The sequence below is a fragment of the Onychomys torridus genome, chromosome 9 (assembly GCF_903995425.1).
Source record: "Onychomys torridus chromosome 9, mOncTor1.1, whole genome shotgun sequence".
Classification (NCBI taxonomy): Eukaryota; Metazoa; Chordata; class Mammalia; order Rodentia; family Cricetidae; genus Onychomys; species Onychomys torridus.
In genome coordinates this window covers 61,357,103-61,377,644 of record NC_050451.1, presented here as the reverse complement: position 1 = coordinate 61,377,644, position 20,542 = coordinate 61,357,103, and the positions used below count along the sequence as shown (strand labels likewise).

The window sequence follows — 20,542 nt, the reverse complement described above, 5'->3', positions numbered from 1 at the left end:
GAGCAAGCACAATGACATCAATAGTTAGAAATATTGCTCAAACGGAGGAAGGACTGTTGGCTGCAGAAGGCAGGAATTTATCACTCATGGCTCCAGTACTGCCACTCCATAAGGTCACCACGATGCTATGTCATTACTTACCCACAAGCCTGGAAGAGCGGCTTCTGGTATAGGTGCGTGGGGCCCCAGACCATTTGTCTCTGTCACTAGATGCATACAACTCATATGAGAGGAATCTGCAGCGCGCTCCTTCAGGATATTCAAATTCTCTACATACTGCAAAGGAGAGGAGGGATAATTTATCAGGCACCTGTACTGTGCCAGGAGTGGTGTCGGCTGAATCTACATACATTTTCTAATTTAAGCCTCATCTAATTGACTTGGTAAGATCCCAGCTTAAAGTGGATTTGGGGAATATGGCCTGAAAATAAATAGACCATGGAACTCAGACTTCACAGGTCACTGGGAGGGGAATTATTTTCCCCTAAAAGATGCCCATTGTTAAGAAAGGAGATTTCCACTCATTCTCATCCATTCAGTCAACAGGAATTCACTGAGTGCCTTTGCTCGGCTCTCTAAGGATCAAGAAGGAAATTTCTACTCCGGACAGGTTATGTTTCAGCTTTGTGAAAAGACATAAGCTATTGGTAAGCTCTTTAATCTATGACTGGGCACTAATGTGTGGGAAAACCAGAGCTGAGTAAAGAATTTTGGTAGTAAAGAGACTGGTTGATTGTGATTTTAGGAAGGTAATCAAGGCATACCTCACCTGGAAGGTGACAGTACGCAAAGCCTGAAGCAGCTAAGGGAGGAGTCGCGTGAATACTGGAGGCCGGGCCTTCCAGGTAGAGTCAAAGATACTGTGAGAGACTGCTTAGCTTGCTCAAGGGACAGCGAGGAGGCGGGTGACTGTTATGGGATAGGTGAGGGAAAACAGAAGGTGATCAGAGGTGGTTTATTTGCAGCTGGAAGGACTTTGGTAGGGGTGAACTCGGTGGTTTTTAGATACATTTAGCTCTTGTTGGGCTGGGGTGTGTTTTGTTGTTAGTGGACTTGTCTAGCATGCACAAAGCCCTGAATTCGATTCTCTGCACAGCATAAACTGGGCCTGATCATGTATGCCTGTAATAGCAGCATTAGAGAGGTGGAAAGAAGATCAAGAGTTCAAGGCCACCCTCAGCTACTTAGAGTTTGAGGTAGCCTGAGCTACACAAGTCTACAAAAGAAAAAAGTAAAGATTACTCTTGGTTTGATGGCATAGATTATAGAAGGATAAAGTAATTGTCTATGGCTGTTGTAGCAAATGATCACAAACAAGGAGTTTAAAGCTTTAGAAATGTTCTCTGTTCTGGGAGTCACAATTTTTAAAATTCATGTGTTGGTAGACTCCCTTGGAAGACTCTATGGGAGACTCCACTTTTGGAGACATCAGCTTCTGGATGTTGTTGATGGTACTAGCTATTCCCTGGTTTGTGGATAGATAAGTCCTGCCTCTGCTTCCATACACATATAATGTTCCCCAAATCCCCGTGTCTCTGCTCTCTTCCTCTATATAAAGTCACCAGTCATTGGCTAGTGGGCTTTGAGTTTTAGTACACCATCTCATTTTGATTATACCATTGTGCCTGCAGATATTCTATTTTCAAATGAGATCTCAGCCATAGGTACTAGGTGCTATGTATTTTGGGGGGAATGCATTCCAGCCCATAATGAGTGGCAACTATAAAGCCAAGAGTTCAGATGAGAGAGATAGACAGCCTAGACATGAAGAGTGATGAGATGTAGTTTAGCTCTGTGTACTTTTTCAGATCTGCATCAGTAACAGCTCCTATCAGATTGTGTGCATGAGAGAAAAGGAAGCATTATGGACATCCCAACACTGTTCACCTGGGCATTGGAAGGGGGTATAGATGCCATGGATTGAGTGAGGAAGCCTTCAGGAAGAGCATGCTTGGGAGTAATTTAGGGGTTTGATTTTGAACATATTCCAGACATTTAAATATTTTTAAGATATTAACATGGTGATGACAAGTGCGAAACAATCTATGAATCTGTGACATTTCAAGGGAGAGGTCTGAGCTATAGATGACACATCACTGGATCCAGGTATGGGAGGTGTCTTCATCACTGGATCCAGGTGGGGGAGGTATCTTTACCCTCTAGAAAAATGAACTTCCAAGAAATGAGTGGGGAGGAAAGAAAGGCTTTATTCAGAGACCAAATAATGGAAAAGAGGGAACTTTGCTCATTAGTCAGCCTCCTTACCTCCAGGGGGCAGATTGAGAACTTACAGATACAGGGTAGGAGTAAGGTAGGGAAGAGTGGGGATGAACAAGGGGAGAGATATTCCTGTGTTTTTGGAGAGCTGCAAGCTCATCTCCTCTACCTTTTGTGGTCAATGATCATTTCAACCATTTATGGCATTTCTAGTCATGGTAGTTGGTAGGTATCTTTAACCTTGACAAGAGGAGAGAGGTTGAGCAAGTTTGGGTCAAGTTAACCCCCTTACTATGTCCAACATGTCTACCTGCACAGCTGAATAGAATCTGCCTCAAATGTTGAGGCTCAAAGAGGGAAGACACACTCGAAGGTGGAGGTGTGAAGTCTTCTCTTCTTATTCCAGTTACCATGGGACACCTGCAGACCCAGGGGGAAGAGTTGGTGTTTTTAGCAAAAGCAGCCTTCAGGGCTCTGAAAGGTAACCTTGACAACTGTCATTCCAACCCATGTGAACTATGTAGAGCTGGTGGGAAAAATAATAATGTACTGCCCAATGTGTGATCCAAATTTGTGATCTTTAAGTCAACTGAGAGAAAGTCAATTTAGTGTGTTCAGGAATTTATCTATGCAAGAGAGGGAAGGGGAGACAGAAAAAGATAGATAGACAGAGAGACAGACAGACAGAGAGTTTAGTTCTACCCTGACCTGCTCTGATGTCTGAGTCACTTAAGGTAAGGTTCTTTGATCACACAACTGGGAGTCCTGGGTATGTAAATGGTGAACTTTCTGTCTGTTTGTGCTATAGACATAATCGCAAAAATATCCATTAGAGGGGTTGGGGATTTAGCTCAGCGGTAGAGTGCTTGCCTAGCAAGCGCAAGGCCCTGGGTTCGGTCCCCAGCTCCGGAAAAAAAAAAAAAAAAAGAAAATATTCATTCGAATATCTGGACATCTGGAAATGATTCTGACATTGGAAAAGACTGTAAAAGGATAAATCTGTCAGTGTTCTTAGCATAAGTCCCAAAGCTCCTTCCTTTTCGCTGGAAATGGACATGATAAGAATAACTTGGTCCCCTGGGACAACAGCCAACAGCTAGCTCTCTGCTAGACTTGTTTAACACATTCTCTCACTGCTTACAAAGCCCTCTGAGACTGGCCTGGCAGTACAAAGAACAAAACCCAGTTTTGGAGCAGTCAGGTAATTCACCTAGAAATAGCCAGCTTCTCCAGCGGAGATTTCATCCTGTGTTTCTCTGGCAGCAGGACTGGAGATGTTGACCAGCATGTGATTTAACCTCACAAATATCCATATTACTTTGGTCTATCCATCCAAAAAACAAACAAACAAACAAACAAACAAACAAACAAAAACCACATTTCTCATTCGGGAGAGGGCATTGCTCAAGTCACCCCTGGAATCCTCTAGCCTTGTGTTAGTACCAACCATCATGGATCTCCTTGTTATTCTTAACCTGTGGTCCCTCTCAAGGCCTCATTTCTTCTAACATACCTACATTTCCCATGGGAGACTTGAAAACATTTTCTGTCAAGGAAGTAATATTTGCTAAGATGTTGAATGAATGTCTATGTTCTTGCTTTGTGGTCTAGTATCTATTCTTCTCTTCTTAACAGCATACTCTTGATTTTGTTCATAGTAGTCTCCAACCCCCTACCCCATCCTCTTAGAGTAAGGTATGGCCATGCTATCCTTTACTTCTAAATATTTGAGCATGTGCTTTCTAAAAACAAAGAATTTTCTTACACAATGATCCCAACCAGGAAATTAACATTGATATCACATTATTTTTCAACCTACAAACCTTTTATGGAAGTGCATTGGCAGTGGACACAGTAGTAGATTTTGTAGCATAAGAAAATGAAGACCTCTGTTGTTGCCTCTTTGGCCACAAATCCAGAGTTACTATTAAGTTTGTTTTTGTATTTTTGTGATACAGACCTATTTGTGTGTTCATTTGTTTTAGGGGTACAGACGAGTGAGTTTGTAGACTGTCCCTCCGTCTGAGTGTGCCTGGTCATTCCTGGTGATTGGATTCTGGTTATGTGTGTGAGTCAATGTGAAACTGCCTTTCCCATCAGGAGGCATCTGCTTGTTAGCCCCATCAACAGCAGACAGATTTCTTCAACTGATATCACTAGCCATCACTAGCCACACCTTCCCCTTGCCTCTGCTGCTTTGTGACCACTTAGACTCTCTCCTAATTCCTGTTTGTACTAATAGCTCTCCACTTCCTCTGTCTCCTGTCCCCTTGTACAGGAAGCTGCTAATAGCATTGGGTGGAACTGGAGGTCTATTTCTATTTGTTTGTTTTTCAAGAATATTTCTGATCAATCTGGCCATCCTCCTGCACACCATTCTGGTACCCCACAGCCCCAGTCACACTTCAGAATTTGTTCACAAAGCCCCAGGCTTCTGCTGCTTGCTCCAAATAACATCCAAAATGAGAATTTAGGACTCACCATTCCTTTGTAAGGAGTGAAAACTGCAGTTATTGATTTTTTTCCATTTCAAAATGGAATAGGCTGTCCTTTTAACCACAAATATCAGGGACCCTATGACCCTGTCCTGTGGTGGGCTTCAATATTCCTATACCAACCCTAGCACTTGGGACATCTCCTAACCATGCTTCTGTGACCTTCCTCTGTGAGGAGGGGGTTCCATGGCTTCTACTGAACTCACATAGCGTGTGTGAGATAGAAGCCAGGCAATCCTTCACTCTTTTTTTTTTTTTTTTTTTCTTAAATTCTCATTTAAAGAGTAGACACCTTTCTCCTGTCATTTAGGGTTCATCATCCTAGGGGGCCAAGTCAGACTCAAATAGACTCCAGCCTGGCCACCGTGCCTGGGCTCCAGTAATTCCATAGCCCCACAGCGGGTCCCAGAGCTCAAGGTTGATAACAGAATCTTTTGGCCTGGGGAAATAAACTACAGTTGCAAGTTGGTGTGAAGCTTCCCTTGTGAGTGTAGTACACAGTCTCATAAACCCTCCCATGATACTTCTGTTTTCTCTTCCTCAAGTGTAGAGGGGTGTCCTTGGAGAGAGGCATGCCAATGTCTTCTCTTGTGAGTCCCCAAGATGTCCAGGAATGTGGCGTTTACTCAGCTGCCTTTGAGAGATGCCAGGAGCATTCTCAGAGACGGAAGTGAATTTGTTAGCTGATGCGCATATCTGTGCAGGCAGAGCTGAGAGGGGCTTCTGTGGTTGAGGACTGTCTTTAGTGCTCCCCCAGGAAACCGACATGAGGGAGGCTTACATTTTTGTAGCAGCGGTGTGTGCCATTTGCTACCAGCCATGCTTCCCTGCATAGACACTTTCACAAAGAAGTAGAGGGATGGGCGGATGGTTTGGGACCAAGACTTCTCGGTCGAGGTCTGTGACACATGGAAAGGACAAGTTCTATAAAATCATAAAAATGTCAGAGGTTCCAGTCTCAAGAGTAGTGTGGTACCTGAGAATGTGTTCACACACCAAAAACAAAAAACAAAAAACCAAAAAAAACAAAACAAACAAACAAACAAAAAAAACCCACCACCACCACTACCAAAAAAACAAAACCAAAAAAATCCCAACAACAACAAAAACCCAGAAACCTGTGACAACCAGCACACTCCACATAGGCGGTGGAGTCTCTTCAAGGGGGTGGTAAGGATGTTGTACTTTTCCCCATTTAGCTTGAGACTGCTTCCTGCACCATCCCTAGTCTATAAGCTCCCTGCCAGCTTTCTCCCTCATTCAATTTACTATTAAATTAGTTGAAATATAATTTTCAGGGAACTCTGGAAGAGGAGTCAGAAAGAATGTAAGAACCCGTGGAGTGGCGGACACAAAGACAACAAGGGCTTCTGATTACAACTGGACCGACTGACACACACACACATGACCGTGTCAGCATGCACGGTCTAAGCTGGTTGGGGTCCTAGGATTGAGAAGGGAAGTGGACACAAGCCCACAGCCAGAACCCAGAAGCTATCTCCAGTTGATAGCCACTTGCAAAAGCAAATAAGTGTTCTCCAATGGAATCTCATGGGATACAAACCATTCTTCAGGGCAGGCCCCATGCCCAGTAGTAGATGGCCGACACAAAATGAACTCAGTGGTATTTTTGGAGGGTTTTTGTCTCCTAACCATTTGTCTGAGCATTTTTTTAAAACCTTGCAGATGTTTTGCTCATATATTATGTCTTCTGACTTTGTGTTTTTATGGGGTTTCTGTGTCTGTGCGAATGTACGTCTGTGTCTGTATCTCTTGTGTCTGTGTGAGTTTCTTGTTTTTGCCTTGTTCTTTTTCCTGTTTGTTTCTTTTGTCCTGTTCTGGCTTGTATTATTATTATTATTATTATTATTATTATTATTATTAATTATTTTAGTGCCTGTCTGCTTTCTAATGAGACAGACAGAAAAAGTGTGGATCAGGGTGGGTGGGGAAGTGGCCAGGATCTGGGAAGAATTGGGAGAGAGGAAACTGTGATAAGAATACATTGTATGAAAAAAAATTCAATAAAAAAGAGAAAGAAATACAATTGTGTACTGTTCATATCACAATTTATAAATATATAGTCCCATGGTGTTATATATTATGAGTATATAATTCCAGAACATTTTCTTCACTCATTCCAAGTGACCCTAAACAATGAGCAGCCCCTCACCTCTTGGTAATCACAAGTCTACTTTCTAGTTATATGGATTTACATTTTATATAGGTGGAATCATGAAGCATGTGGCCTGTGTGTTTGGTTTCTTTCACTTAGCACAATACTTACAAGGGTTATCCACACTGTACACAAATCAGTGTTTTTCCCTTTGTTTATTGGGTAACATGCTATGGTACAGAAATGCTACATTTTGTTTGTTCATTGGTTGATTGCCGTTTAGACTGTAGTTAGCTTTTGGCCACTGGTGCTGTTGTGAACATTCAATTACAGTTTCATGAGGACATATGTACTCATTTTTGAGTGCATATTTAGGGGTAGACTTGCTGGATTATAGGTTGACTACATAATGAACTTTCTGAGGAACTATGAAATTGTTTTTCATTGTAACTATATCATTTTAGGTTCCCACCTGCAATGCGTGGGATTCCAATTTCTCTACGTCCTTGTCAGCATCTGTTACTTTGGTGCATTACTTTGTCTTTCTTTCTTTCTTTTCTTTCTTTCTTCTTCTTCTTCTTTTTTTTTTTTTTTTTTACTTTGTCTTTCTGTATGTGTATGTGCCAGTGTATGTTCCTGTATGGGATTCCTGCCCTCTCAGTGGATGTAAGTGGTGTCTCATCATAGCTGTGAAGAAACGAATTTTTATTACATTTATTCATTGTATGTGTGTATGTATGTGGGGTACATGCCTGGCACAGTATACGTGTGGAGATCAGAGTACAACTTGAGGCAGGTTCACTTGTTCTATGGCATGAGTCCTGGGGATGGGACATGGGTAGTCAGGTTGTCAGGCTTGGCAACAGGCTTTCTTACCCACTGAGCCAGTCTCATTGGCTGGGCTGTGAATGTTTAACTGTGTTTTTCATTTTTTGTTTTTGTTTTTTGAGACAGGGTTTCTCTGTGTAGTTTTGGTGCCTGTCTTGGAACTCACTCTATAGACCAGGCTGGCCTGGAACTCACAGAGATCTGCCTGGCTCTGCCTCCCAAGTGCTGGTATTAAAGGCGTGCTCCACTGCTGCCCGGCTTAACTGTCTTCTGTGTGTCAGAAGACTAGTTAGCATATAGGAATCCCTCAGTTCATAGTCTCTTGGGGGTACTTTAGCCATTCTCCCACTCAACCAACATTCACCAGGTTTTCTAGGTGTCCAACACTTCTAGGATGGGCTAATATGTTTGCTGGCTCCCCATTACTATTGCAAACAAGTGTAGCCAGTTAGCTTATTGAAGGAAAAGGTTAGGGCTGGGCAGTGGTGCCACATGTCTTTAATCCCAGTACTTAGGAGGCAGAGGCAGGTGGATCTGTGAGTTCAAGGCCAGCCTGGTCTACAGAGTAAGTTCTAGGACAACCAGAGAAACCCTGTCTTGAAAAACCAAAAAGAGAGGTTGGAGAGAAGGCTCAATTGCTCTTCCAGAGGTCCTGAATGTTTAATTCCCAGCATCCACATGGTGGCTCACAACCACCTGTAGTGAGGTCTGGTGCCCTCTTCTGGTCTGTAGGGACACATGCAGGCAGAATACTGTGTACACAATAAATAAATAAATCTTAAAAAAAAAATGAAAGAAAAAAGAAAGGTTAGCTAAGCATAGAGATGCATTCCAAGTTCTTGGGAGGCTAAGGCAGAAGGATTGTGAGTCACACAGTGAGATCATGTCTCCAACAACAAAAAGGATGAAAGACATTTAGGTTCACAGTTGGCCCTGTGGCCTTTATGCCTCTGGTGAGCAACATATCATGGTGGGTAGCACACAAAGCTGCTCATGCTAAAGAGAGACAGTGGAGGAGATCAGGGCCCCCTCAGTCCTTTTGAGGACATACCACAGATTGCCTAAAGATATCCCGCCAGCCCCTACTCTGAACTTTCTATCATCTCCCACTTGTGTCAAGGCTGAGACCCAGCTTTTAACATTTCGGATGGAAACAATACCAGCAGGGACCCAAGTGGAAACAACATGCAGACTCCTGGCCTTCCAGAAGTTCCATTGGAGCAGAGGAACCTTGAACAAAATGCTGTGCATTGGGATGGTGAGTCTTTGAAGGACAAGAACAAGGGCCAAGGTAGAGAATGATGCTAATGTGTGTTTCCAGAAAAACAGGCTCAGTGGCCTGTAAATACAGATATGAATTAGGTTATCAATTATGAAGGGTCTGGAAACCCACAACCTCCTGAGGAAGGCTGGAGGCTGAGAGTTGGGCAAGAGGCACAGCTGGCAAATGCATTCTGCTGTGAAAAAAGAAAAAAGGCTGTGTCTCAGATAAGGTTTAATGAGCATCTTTTGGGGGAACTTTGCCTTGCTTAGTGGAGGCCTGGCATTTATTTAGTGTTTACACTTGACTAGATGAGGCTCAGCCACACTAAGCAAGGCAGTCTGTATTGCTTAAAGTCTACAGGTTTAAGTGTATTCCTTTCTCACAAATATTCTCACAGGAACATCCAGTGTAGCAGTTGGTCAAATATCAGGGCTCTGGTAGGGGTTGGCACAGAATTAATCATCACAGCAGTGTCCATAGTAGACGGGACTGGAGGCGACACGTAGACTGGCATATAGAAAGTGAAAAGAAATCCAGTCTGCAAGGTCTCACAGGCCTCTGTGCGACTTATCTTGATTCTTCTCCCTCTTTTTGCCTGCCACTGAAGTCAGTAAAGAACAGAAGGGAAAAATGGCAGCTCTTTTGATGGACTCAGTGTTGTGGCACCGACTGATGGGCCTGGTCCCTTTTCCTTTTCCAAGTGGGGAAATTTTGTCCCCATCTGGACACTAGGAAAGGTTTCCAAGGAAAGCCACAAGAAGAAAAACAAACACGTAGACCAAACAAGAGACGCAGCTTGAAAGTTCCAGAGACACAATGACATGATGAGAATGTGCCTTGTCACTTCCTTGGTAATGTAAAATCACTGAGTGTCCTGGATAAATAGGACACAAGTATAGATGTAACCTTCTTATTAAATAAGAAACACAGAGTCAAATGCAGAGTTAAAAGCCCAAGAGGTCAGAGCAGTAGCTAAGAGCAGAGACTAAAAACCCTTTCTTACCCTTTGCTGCCACTGTCATCCTTCCCCTCAGAAAGAGGCCTACTTCCTGTGTATTTGTCTTTTTATTGACTTTATGTTCTGCCTTCTCATTGGTTGTAAACCCAACCGCATGACCTCCTTGTCACTGCCTGTCTATACAGACCTCCAGGTCTCTATGGTTGGTATCGAGATTAAAGGCATGTGTCTCCATGTTGACTGTATCCTTGAACACACAGAGATCTGCTTGTCATGTGAACGGTATCAAAGGTGTGTGCCACTACCGCCAAGCTTCTGCTATGGCTTGCTATTAGCTCTGACCCCCAGGCAACTTTATTTATTAACATACAAATAAAATCACATTTCAGTACAAATAAAATATCACCATACACAAGCTATATCTAGAGAGGCAGATCTTTGTCTCACAGGGTAGAGTCCCCCATCCAGACCCATCCCAATGCATAGAGGTCACACTCTCCCTGACCTTGGCTTTGTAACCATCTTTGGCACTTTCCTCTGGCTCAGACACGTATGGTTCTAGATACTTTATGCCATTCATTCAGAGCACAAGCAGAAGAGAGCAAAGCAGTCACAGTCCTATCATGTGTCCCTCTTCCATGTGGCACTGAATGGAAATAGATGCCATTATCTCTTCCTCAAGTAGTAACCAGGGTGGCAAGACACACTGACACCCGAGTCACCAGTTTTGAAATCTTCTAATATATAACACTGATTGTTAATAAAAACATTTACAATGGATCAAAGCATTGCTATGAATCTTTGATGACAGAGCAAACAACGCTCTCATTCCCCAGGGCTCGAGAGTTAGCAGGACCCTAAGTCTTGTCCTCCACTGCAGGTCAGAAAAGGTCAAGTTCAGAGACCTCTCAGGACAGGTCCACTAGGAGTTTGATCCCTCAGGGGCTAAACAGGCCCCTTTACGTTGTACTGTGCTAAGGACCTGGCAAAGTAGGCCTGCTACCATCATGAGGATCACCCTGTGCGTCTGTCCTGGGACTTCATCTTCCATGGCCTAACTGATGTGGGGCCAAAGGTAGAAGGAGAGGTGACAGGTGGAAAGGAAGTGGACACTAAGTATCACCAGCAAGAATGATTTTATCGTGGAATTTAAGGTACTGGGGGGCACAAACAGCATTTTGGGGTGCCATTCGGATAGATTACATGTATTCTCCAGGTCCCTGCCAAAGCTCACTACACTGCTCAACACCCCCAAAGCCTCTAGCATTTAGTGGTTAGTCCTAAGAGAACTAGAAATATCTAAGAGCTTTTATGTCCTAGCATTTAATACTGAGTAGTTTCAAGAAGCAGAAAATCCAAAGTGGCTTGGACACTATTGAATTTAGTAACTCGTATTGTTGGAAAAGTCTGGAGGTCGATAGGGACTATGCAGGATTCACCCAGGTTCCTCCATTTTGATGAGATTTACTTGGCATTGTTCTTTTTTCTGTGTCTGTTTCATCTGAAGACAGGTGTCAAGATGAGCACAAGACTTTGGCCCATGCACTTGCATGGTACAGTATTTGACTTTTCTCTATGGAAGTCTATGAAGAGTGAGGAAACATTTCCAGGATCCCTCAAAATATTTCTGCTCATATCTCATGGACTTGAGGTTTTAACACCTGCCACATATAGGCATTGTGAGCATGAATTGTTAGAGGGTCTTATTAATAAACTCAAACCTGAGGCCAGTTATTGGGGTGAATGCTGGAAGATTAGAGAAGCAGAACAAGCCACAACTTTCTCACCTTGCCAATTCCTCAGCTGATCCTGTTTCCTCAGACTGGAAGCCTCGCAGTCCTCATCCAGAATGGATCTCAGCTGAACTGCTGCTCAAAAGCCTAAAAGCTTAACTAGGCCAAAAGCTTCTAGTTTTTGATCTTCACACCTTATATATTTTTCTGCTTTCTGCCATCACTCCCTGGGATTAAAGGCTCACTTCTTAGGATTAAAGGCGAGAGTCACCATGCCTGGCTGTTTCCAATGTGGCCTTGAACTCACAGAGATCCAGAGGGATCTCTGCCCTGGAATGCTAGGATTAAAGGTGTGTGCTACCACTGCCTAACCTCTATGTTTAATATTGTGGCTGTTCTTTTTTCTGATAAGTTTATTAGGGTGCACAATATTTTGGGGAACACAATACCACCACAGCATTGTATTAGTCAGTGTTCTCTAGAGTAATAGAACTTATAGAATGAATCGCGCGCTCTCTCTCTCTATATATATATCTTTCTATGTCTGTCTTGTCTATCTATCTATCTATCTATCTATCTATCTATCTATCTATCTATCTATGATTTATGAGAATGACTTACAGGCTGTGGTCCAGCTAATCCAACAATGGCTGGCTATGAACAGAAAGTTCAAGAATCCAATAGTTGCTCAGTCCATGAGGCTAGATGTCTCAGCTCTGTCTATATTATATGCTGGAATCCCAAAGAAGTAGGCACTAATGCCAGTGAAAGAATGGACTTGCTTTTTGCAGGCAAAGAGCAAAAGCTTCCTTTTCCCATGTCTTTATATAGGCTTCCAGCAGAAGGCATGGCACAGATCAGTTCAAATGATCTAGATTAAAGGTGTGTCTTCCCACCTCAAAGCTCTGGATTAGAAGTAGATTTTACTACTTAAAATTAAGCAAAAATCTCTTACAGGTATGCCCTCCATTTTTGGCTTTTAGATAGTTCCAGATGTAGCCAAGTTGATAGCCAAGAATAGCCATCGTAGGCACCATCACCTGTGATTAGTTGAACACAGTGTGCAGACTGCCTTGGTTTCAGGTTTCTGAACTTATTTCTAGCAAGTAACATGGACTTACTCTTAGATCCATCAAAACTCGTTGTATACAATTGAGTTCAATAATTTAAAAGGTTTGTTGTAAGTACAAAGATAATGTGAGTGGGTATGTGAAGACAGGGGCTCTGATCTTAGTTATGCCTTTTTCATGTGTCACTGATCCTTCTGCTTACACCTAAGTGGCAGATCTATACCACTAATCCACATTTAGCTGCAAGAGAGTCTAATAAATAAAACCTTTAATTTTGAGAGAACACATGTCCAGTAAAAATTGTGTTACTGTGGAGAAAGTAGAGAATGAGAAGTGAAGAATGAGCAGCCATCATCGTATGAGTATTAGAAGTGAAATCAAGACATCTGGTATACCAGAGTTTTTCATAAGTAAGACTTATAGCAAAGACTGCTGTTTTCTAGGATGAGTAAGACTGGAAGCAGGTTTTGAGATAAGATGGGTGGAAAGGAGCAAGGGATCTTTTATGCCACATTAAAATTTAACTTATCATTAGAAATTCAAGCCTAACCTTTGATTATAGCAAACAGGAACTCAGAAGACTCATCAATATACTGATTGCATTTAAAGGTCCATGATTGGATGCAGTCATATGTGGAAAGAGTACAAAAGAGAAAAGAACTTTGGGCACAATCTGAAATTCTAACATTTAGGAAGGTCAGGTCTAAGTAGCAAAGAAAGCAACGATTGGTATTTGATGATAGTAAGAAATGTTTTTGAGGTGTGATGGTTGGTAACAATAGTATGTTATGTTTCCTATGTAAGGGTTCTTACTTAAAAATATGTCTAGGACTTGAAAAAATGGGGGGGGTGAGGGAATAGAGGAAACAAAATTGGTCATGATTGAATTGATAAGATGGAAGTTCATCCTAACACTCTGCAGACTTTCCTATATAGCCAAACTTTTTATAATTAAAAAGAAAAATAAATGAGTAGTCACACATGTAGAATGACTACTGGGATCTGTGGTGTCATGAAACCTAGGGAGAGAGGGAGGGGGAAATGTCCAGTCTGCTGAAGGAAAGGGAGATGTTGACAGAGAGTGTATCAGGACCACAGACCTTAGTAGGCCCCCAGACCTTAGCACATCTGACTCCATGGTGGAAGTACCACTTAGGCTGTAAAACTCAGCGTGGAGAAAGCACCACCTGCCAAAACTAAACAAAGGCTTGATCAAAGTCCATAGTTCTGGGAAAATCTCTAAATTTATTAACCTTGCTTTTTGGCTTCTGTAGTCCTGCTTTGGCTAACTGTTCTTGTTAACTGAAATATGTCAACCCAGAACATTGTTTTTGTGGCTAAAAGCTCATTCTGAAGAAAGCTAAGGGCTACGCTGGGATCCTAAACACACAGTGTAGTTGCTGCCCAGATAATAAAGTCTTTCTATTGGCTTAAACCTGTGTCTGAACAGTTCTCTGGTGAACACCCACAAAAGGAGTTGACCTCTGGGTTTGACAAAACATTGGTCATTAGTGATATTATTGTTTTCTTACTGAAAATAGATTTTTCCACAAATATATTCTGATTATGGTTTCCTCTCCCTCAGCTGCTCCCATATCTTCCCCACTTCCCCACCTACCCAAATCCATACCCTTTATCTCTTTTATTAGAATATGAACAGGTATCTAGAATAATAGTAATAATAATAATAATAACAATGATAATTAAAGATAAAATAAAAACAAATAACTAGAATAGGACAAACCAAACAAACAGAAAAAAAGAGACAAAAAAAAAAACCCCAAAAAATTACATACAGAGGCTGAGACATAGAAATCCCATAAAAACAAAATCTGAAACAATAATATATAAGCAAAACATCTGTAAGGTCAAACAAACAAAGACCAGACAAAGCATTTTAAGACAAAAAGCAACAAATGAACAAACAAAACACTGCCCCAAATACCGTTGAGTTCATTTTGTGTTGGCTGTCTATTGCTGACTGTGGGGCCTGCCCTTAAGTGTGGTCTGTATACCCAGTGGAACTCTGTTGGAGAAAACTTATTTTGCCTTTGGAGTAGTTGTCACTTGGAGATAGCTTCTTGTTTGGGATATTGGCTTGTGTTCTCTTCCCCTCTCAGTGCTGGGCCCCCATGTGGCTTAGACCTGGTCAGGCTGCCACAGTCTCTATGGTTCATGTGTGTGTCAGTTCTGACATGTTTAGAAGGCCTTGTTTCTTGATGTCTTCTGTCCCCACTGGCTCTTACAATTTTTTTGCCTCCTTTTCTGCAGAGGTCCCTGGGCTCTGAGGGGAGGGATTTGATGCATATATCCCATTTAGAACTTGGTGTCCCAAGGTTTCTCATTCTCTGCATATTGTCCAGTTGTGAGTTTCTGTATTTGTTCCCATCTAATGCAGGAGGAAGCTTCTCTGTTGAGGGCTGAGAAAGATACTGATTTATGAGTGTCTCAGTCATGATTTTATTGCTGTGAAGAGACACCATGACCAAAGCAACTCTTATAAAAGAAATCACTTAATTGGGGGCTTGCGTACAGTTCAGAGTTTAATCTATTATCACCATGGCAGTGAGCACAGTGGCATGCATGGTGCTGGAGAAATAACTGAAAGCCTTATATGTTGATCTGCAGGCAGAGAGAAAGAGAGAGAGAGAGAGAGAGACTTTTGAAATCTCAAAGCCCACCCTATGACATACTTCCTCTAACAAGGCCACACCTACTCCATCAAGGCAACCTCCTAGTCCTTCTCAAGTAGTGCCACTCCCTGGTGACTCATTCAAATATATGAGCCTGTGGGGGCCATTCTTATTCAAACCACAACATTCTACTTCCTGCCCCCTCCCATAGACTTATAATCATATAACAATGCAAAGTGTATTTAGTTCAACTTCAAAATTTCCCATAGTTTTTCCACAGTCTCAAGACTGTTTGAAAGTTAAAAATTTGCAAATATTTACTGGGCAATTTTACATCTATATTTATAAGGGAAATTGGCCTGCAATTGTTTTTCTGTTGGGTTTTTATGTGTTAATGTATCAGGGTAATTGTAGCCTATAAAACAAAGGGTGAAGTTTCTTCTGTTCCTATTTTGTGGAATAATTTGACAAGTACTGTTGTTAATTCTTCTTTGAAAGTCTGGCAGGATTCTGCAATAAAACCATCTGGCCTTGAGTTCTTAATGGTTGAGAGATTTCTAATGGCTGCTTCTATTTCACTAGGGGGTACAGGTCTGTTTACATTGTTTATCTGATCTTGGTTGTGGTATCTTAACTTTGGAAAATTATTCATTTCTTTCATGTTTTCCAATTTTGTGGAGTAGAGGTTTTTAAAGTATTTCCTTATGATCCTCTCGATTTCCTTCATGTCTGTTCTGACTTCCTGTCTTTTGTGTAATTCTGTTAATGTGTATCTTCTCTCTTTATTTTTTAGTGAATTGGGCTGGGGGATTATTACTCAAAGAACAAACCCTTCATTTCATTGATTCTTTGTATTTTTTTTTTTTTTTGTTGTTTGTTTGTTTTATTGGTTTCAGTTCTGAGTTTGATTCTTTTTTAAAAATTTTTTTAAAACTTGATAATTTCTTTCCATCTACTCCTTTTGGGTGTTATTTCTTCTTTTTCTTCTAGAGCTTCTGGGTGTGCCATTAAGATCTCATTAATTTTATTATATGTAGGCACTTAGTGCTGTGAACTTTCCTCTTAGATCTGCCTTCACTATTTTTTCATTTTTCATTGATTCTATGAAGTTTTTAATTTCTTTCTGGAGTCATTTTTCATTTAGTAGTGTATTGTTTATTTTCCATGAGTTTGTAAGCTTTCTGTTGTTGATATCCAGCTTCAATCCATGGGGGTCAGATAGGATGCAGGATGTTCTTTCAATTTTCTTGTATCCGTTGAAACTTGCTTTGTGTCTGAGTATGTGGTCAATTTTGGAGAAAGTTCCATAAGGCACTGAGAAGAAGATATATTATTTTGTGTCTAGGTGAAATGTTTTGTAAATAGCTGCCAGGTCCATTTGATGTATAACATTGTTTAGCTCCAGCATTTCAGTTTAGATTTTGTCTGGATGACCTGTCTATTGGAGGAAGTGGGGTACTGAAGCCATCTACCTTGTTGTGTGAGGGTCAGTATGTAATTTAAACTGTAGTAGTGTTTCTTTTATGAACTTGGGCACTCTTGTGTTTGGTACATAAGCATTTGGAATTGCAATGTCCTTTTGATGAATTTCTCCTTTGTGTATGTAGTGTCCTTCCCTATTTCTACTGATTACTTTTGGTTTGAAGTCTATTTTGTCAGATATTAAAATGGCTATACTGGTTTGCTTCTTGGGTCCATTTGCTTGTTATCTTTTTCCATCATTTTACCCTGGGACAATATCTATCCTTGATGTTAAGGTATGTTTCTTGGATGCAGCAAATGATGGATCCTGTTTTGAATCCAGTTTGTTGACTGCATCTTTTTATTGGGGGTATTGAACCCATTGATATTGAAGGTTATCAATGAGCAGTGTTTATTGATTCCTGTTATTTTATGGGTATAATTTGGATTTTACTTTCCATATTTGCTAGTCTAGGATTATTCCTTGTCTTTCCTTAGGTGTGGTTAACCCCTTTAGGTTGAAAGTTTCCTTCTAATGCCTTTTGTAGGGTTGGATTGTAGATAGATACTGCTAAATTTGTATTCTTTTCTTTCTTTTTTTTTTTTTTAATCATCAAATGATTTTCTTTCCACATCTGTTGTGACTGAAAGCTTTGATATGTATATTAGTCTGGGCTGGTATCTGTGGTCTCTTAGAGTTTTTAGAATATATGTCTAGGCCCTTCTGGGTTTTAGAGCTCCATTGAAAAGTCAGGTGTTATCCAAAGGGTCTTCTCTAATATGTAACTTAGTCTTTTTGTCTTTCAGTTTTTCATATTTTTCTTTGTTCTGTACATTTAGTGTTTTGATTATTATGTGATGAAGGAATTTATTTTCTGGTCCAGTCTATTTGATACCCTGTATACTTCTTGGTATTTTGATAGACATTTCTTTCTTTAGATCAAGGAAATTTTCTTCTATAATTTTGTTGAAAATATTTTCTGTGCCTTTGACCTGGGTTTCTTCTCCTTTCTCTATTCCTATTATTATTCATAGTTTTTTTTTCATAGTGTCCCAGATTTCCTGGATATTTTGTGCCTGAATGTTTTTAGATTTAACATTTTCTTTGACTGAGTTATTCATTTCTCCTATCTTTTCTTCAAGAGATCTCTCTTCCATCTTTTGTATTCTGTTGGTGTGAGGGTTGCCTCTGAAGTTCCTGTTTGAGTTCCTAAATTTTCCCTCAATTATGAATTTCTTTATTGATTCTATTTCTACTTCCAAATTCTAAACCATTTTCTTCACTTCATTCCAATGTTTGTTTTTGTTTTCATAGATTTTTTTTAAAGGGATACATTAATTCCTCTTTAAGGACCTCTATCATATTTATAAAGGTTATTTTAAGGACTTTGTCCTGTTCTTCAGCTATGGTTCAATTCTCAGGGCCTAATGTGGTAGAGTTGCTGGACTCTAGTGGAGACATATTGTTTTGGTTGTTATCAATTGTGTTTTCATGATGGCATCTAGGCATCTGGGTTGGGGATGGTTGTAATTCTAGGTGTTGATATCTGGTCTTGTCTTTGTTGGGTGGGTTTTCCATTCCTTGGTTTCTGCTGCCTTTTCTGGCTATTAGGAGGGTGTGGTGGGTGTAGGTTTCCTGACAGGAAGTGCTTCTGAGTCCCTGCAAGGAGTGGCCACTAGGGATTCCAGGTAGAATGTGTTTCTTGGTATTAGGGGATGACAGAGAGGAACATGGATGGTCTAGAAAGCAAGGGCTGTGAGGGTCCACAGGAAGGTAGAAAGTTGGATCTGCCATGAGGACCTGAGGATTCCTCAGAAAGTAGAGTCAGAGAGGGAGAGAGGCCTCTGCAAATGGTCTTCTACAAGGCTGGGGGTGAGACTGGGAAGTTTGCAATGAAGGAAAGGAATGCAATGGAGGACTTTCGGGCTGGCTGGCCACCAGGTTCTCTGGTAGATCAATGCTTCCAGGTATTGATAACTGACACAGGCAGTGGGGTCGGGGAGGAAGGCTAGTTCCTGTTAGTGTCTGCGGAGTCTCCAGGGAATGGAGGCTGAGAAGGAAGGCAGACCCTTGCAGGTGGTCTGCTACAGGCTGGGAATGAGCCACTGCTGATGTTAGTAAGATCACTTGATTGGTTGACAAGGGAGAGGTGTTGTGAAGAGAATGAAAGGGGATAGGAAAAGAGAGTCAAGCTCTTGTCTCTGAAGGGACAGAGAAATGGACAAACTGGCCAGAAAGGGTCATGGGGACAAGGAATATACTTAAATGTGCAGGCATATGAATATGGTGATTGATGACCCAGCAAGGAAGACATACTGTGGGAACAAGAGCTTGATTTAGGGAAGATGGTTGGTTGGAGAGAAGTTGGCTTTGGCAAACAGTGAGGTCCTTTATTCCTATGCCCCATTCAGGCACAGGTATTGGTACTGGTCATGAGAGAGTGCACATCTACCTAGAAATATTTTTTTCTGTAAATTATGACATGAGGTCATGAAAACAAGGGAAGAAAGCTGTTGGAGATTTGAGGAAGGAGAAGAAAAGGCCTAACAGTCTCCCTAGACCAGTGGTTCTCAACCTGTGGGTCAAGACCCCTTGGAGTTGAACAACCTTTTCACAGTGGTCACCTAAGACCCTTGGGAAACACAGATATTTACATTATGATTCCATAACAGTAGCAAAATAGCAGTTATGAAGTAGCAATGAAAATAATTTTATGGTTGGGGGTCACCACAACACGAGGAACTATATTAAGGGTCAAAGCATTAGGAAGGTTGAGAAACATTGCTGTAGGTGGAGGGACTGGATTTCTCAGGCAGCTGCAGTGCTGGTTTAGGGAATGTTATGAATTTAAAATAACCAATGGGAGAAACAATGGCTTTTTGTCTCTTTTCAGTGATCAGAGAATGAACAGTGAGGTGCTGTATGTGGCTTCATGAGGGCTGGCATTGTCCCAGGTGAATTTGACAATAGCAGAGAAGTGGCAGGAGACTGTGGGGGTTGGAGAGGATTAGAGCATAGGACCATGGTCTCTGGGTGAGGAGGTGGTAGCTGAGAACAAGTGGCTGATGGGAATAGAAACTTCAGAGGTGATATGGGTGTTGGTGAAGACAGATGTGAGGACAGATAACTGAGGTGGGTGGTCACTGTAGCTAGAGACCAAGGAACCAAGAGCTTGGAGTTCTCTTCCTTCCTTCTCCCTCCAGCATTGAGCACAGGGCTCTCCAGACAGTGGCTCCTTTCTAATTGTTGGCAAATGTCAATCCAGGCCAGCTGCAGAGAGAACAAGGAACAGGAATGAGATTTAATGGAAGGACAGGAAGGAAGAAGCAGAAAGGGTGGAGGCAGTCTCTCCATCACCTCTGTCCCTGGGGTCGGCCCAGGACACTCCTTTGTGGGGCTGAACATCTTCTAATGGAGCGATGTGAACATATTCAACTCATGCCAATTTAAATACTGAGCACTTACTGCATATCAAGTGATGGGCTAGGTGCAGAGAGCGTTGAGGGAAAGTGTATGATCGGGCTGGGGAGAAGGTGGAAAGCATACATAACAACCCCAGGCAGCTTCAAAGTGCCACACAGTGAATAAAATTGGCTGCCTCCTGCTTGGGATGGACCTTCCTTGGATGTTATGTTTGGAATTATAGTCTCAGGAAGGCATGCCTCAGTATCACATGGGCACTGAGGCAAAGGGGGCGTACGTGAGAAGCTTCTGAAGTTGGATCATTTGGTAATTATCCTCAGTGTCTCCATCCTCAGTCTTCCAC

The 20,542-nt window shown here is 41.6% G+C and overlaps 1 protein-coding gene across 2 annotated transcripts in view; it reads left to right on the top strand.

Annotated features, from left to right (window-relative positions):
• Positions 1-20,542, top strand: part of LOC118591302 (cysteinyl leukotriene receptor 2-like) — a 64,510-nt gene that overhangs the window by 4,974 nt on the left and 38,994 nt on the right. Inside the window, exon 2 of one of the 2 annotated variants that reach the window (XM_036199488.1) lies at positions 8,777-8,914. The exons of the other annotated variant lie outside the window; for it this stretch is intronic. The gene's annotated coding sequence lies outside the window, so the exon portion shown is untranslated. The remainder of the gene's footprint in view (positions 1-8,776; positions 8,915-20,542) is intronic. 2 annotated transcript variants of the gene reach the window in all.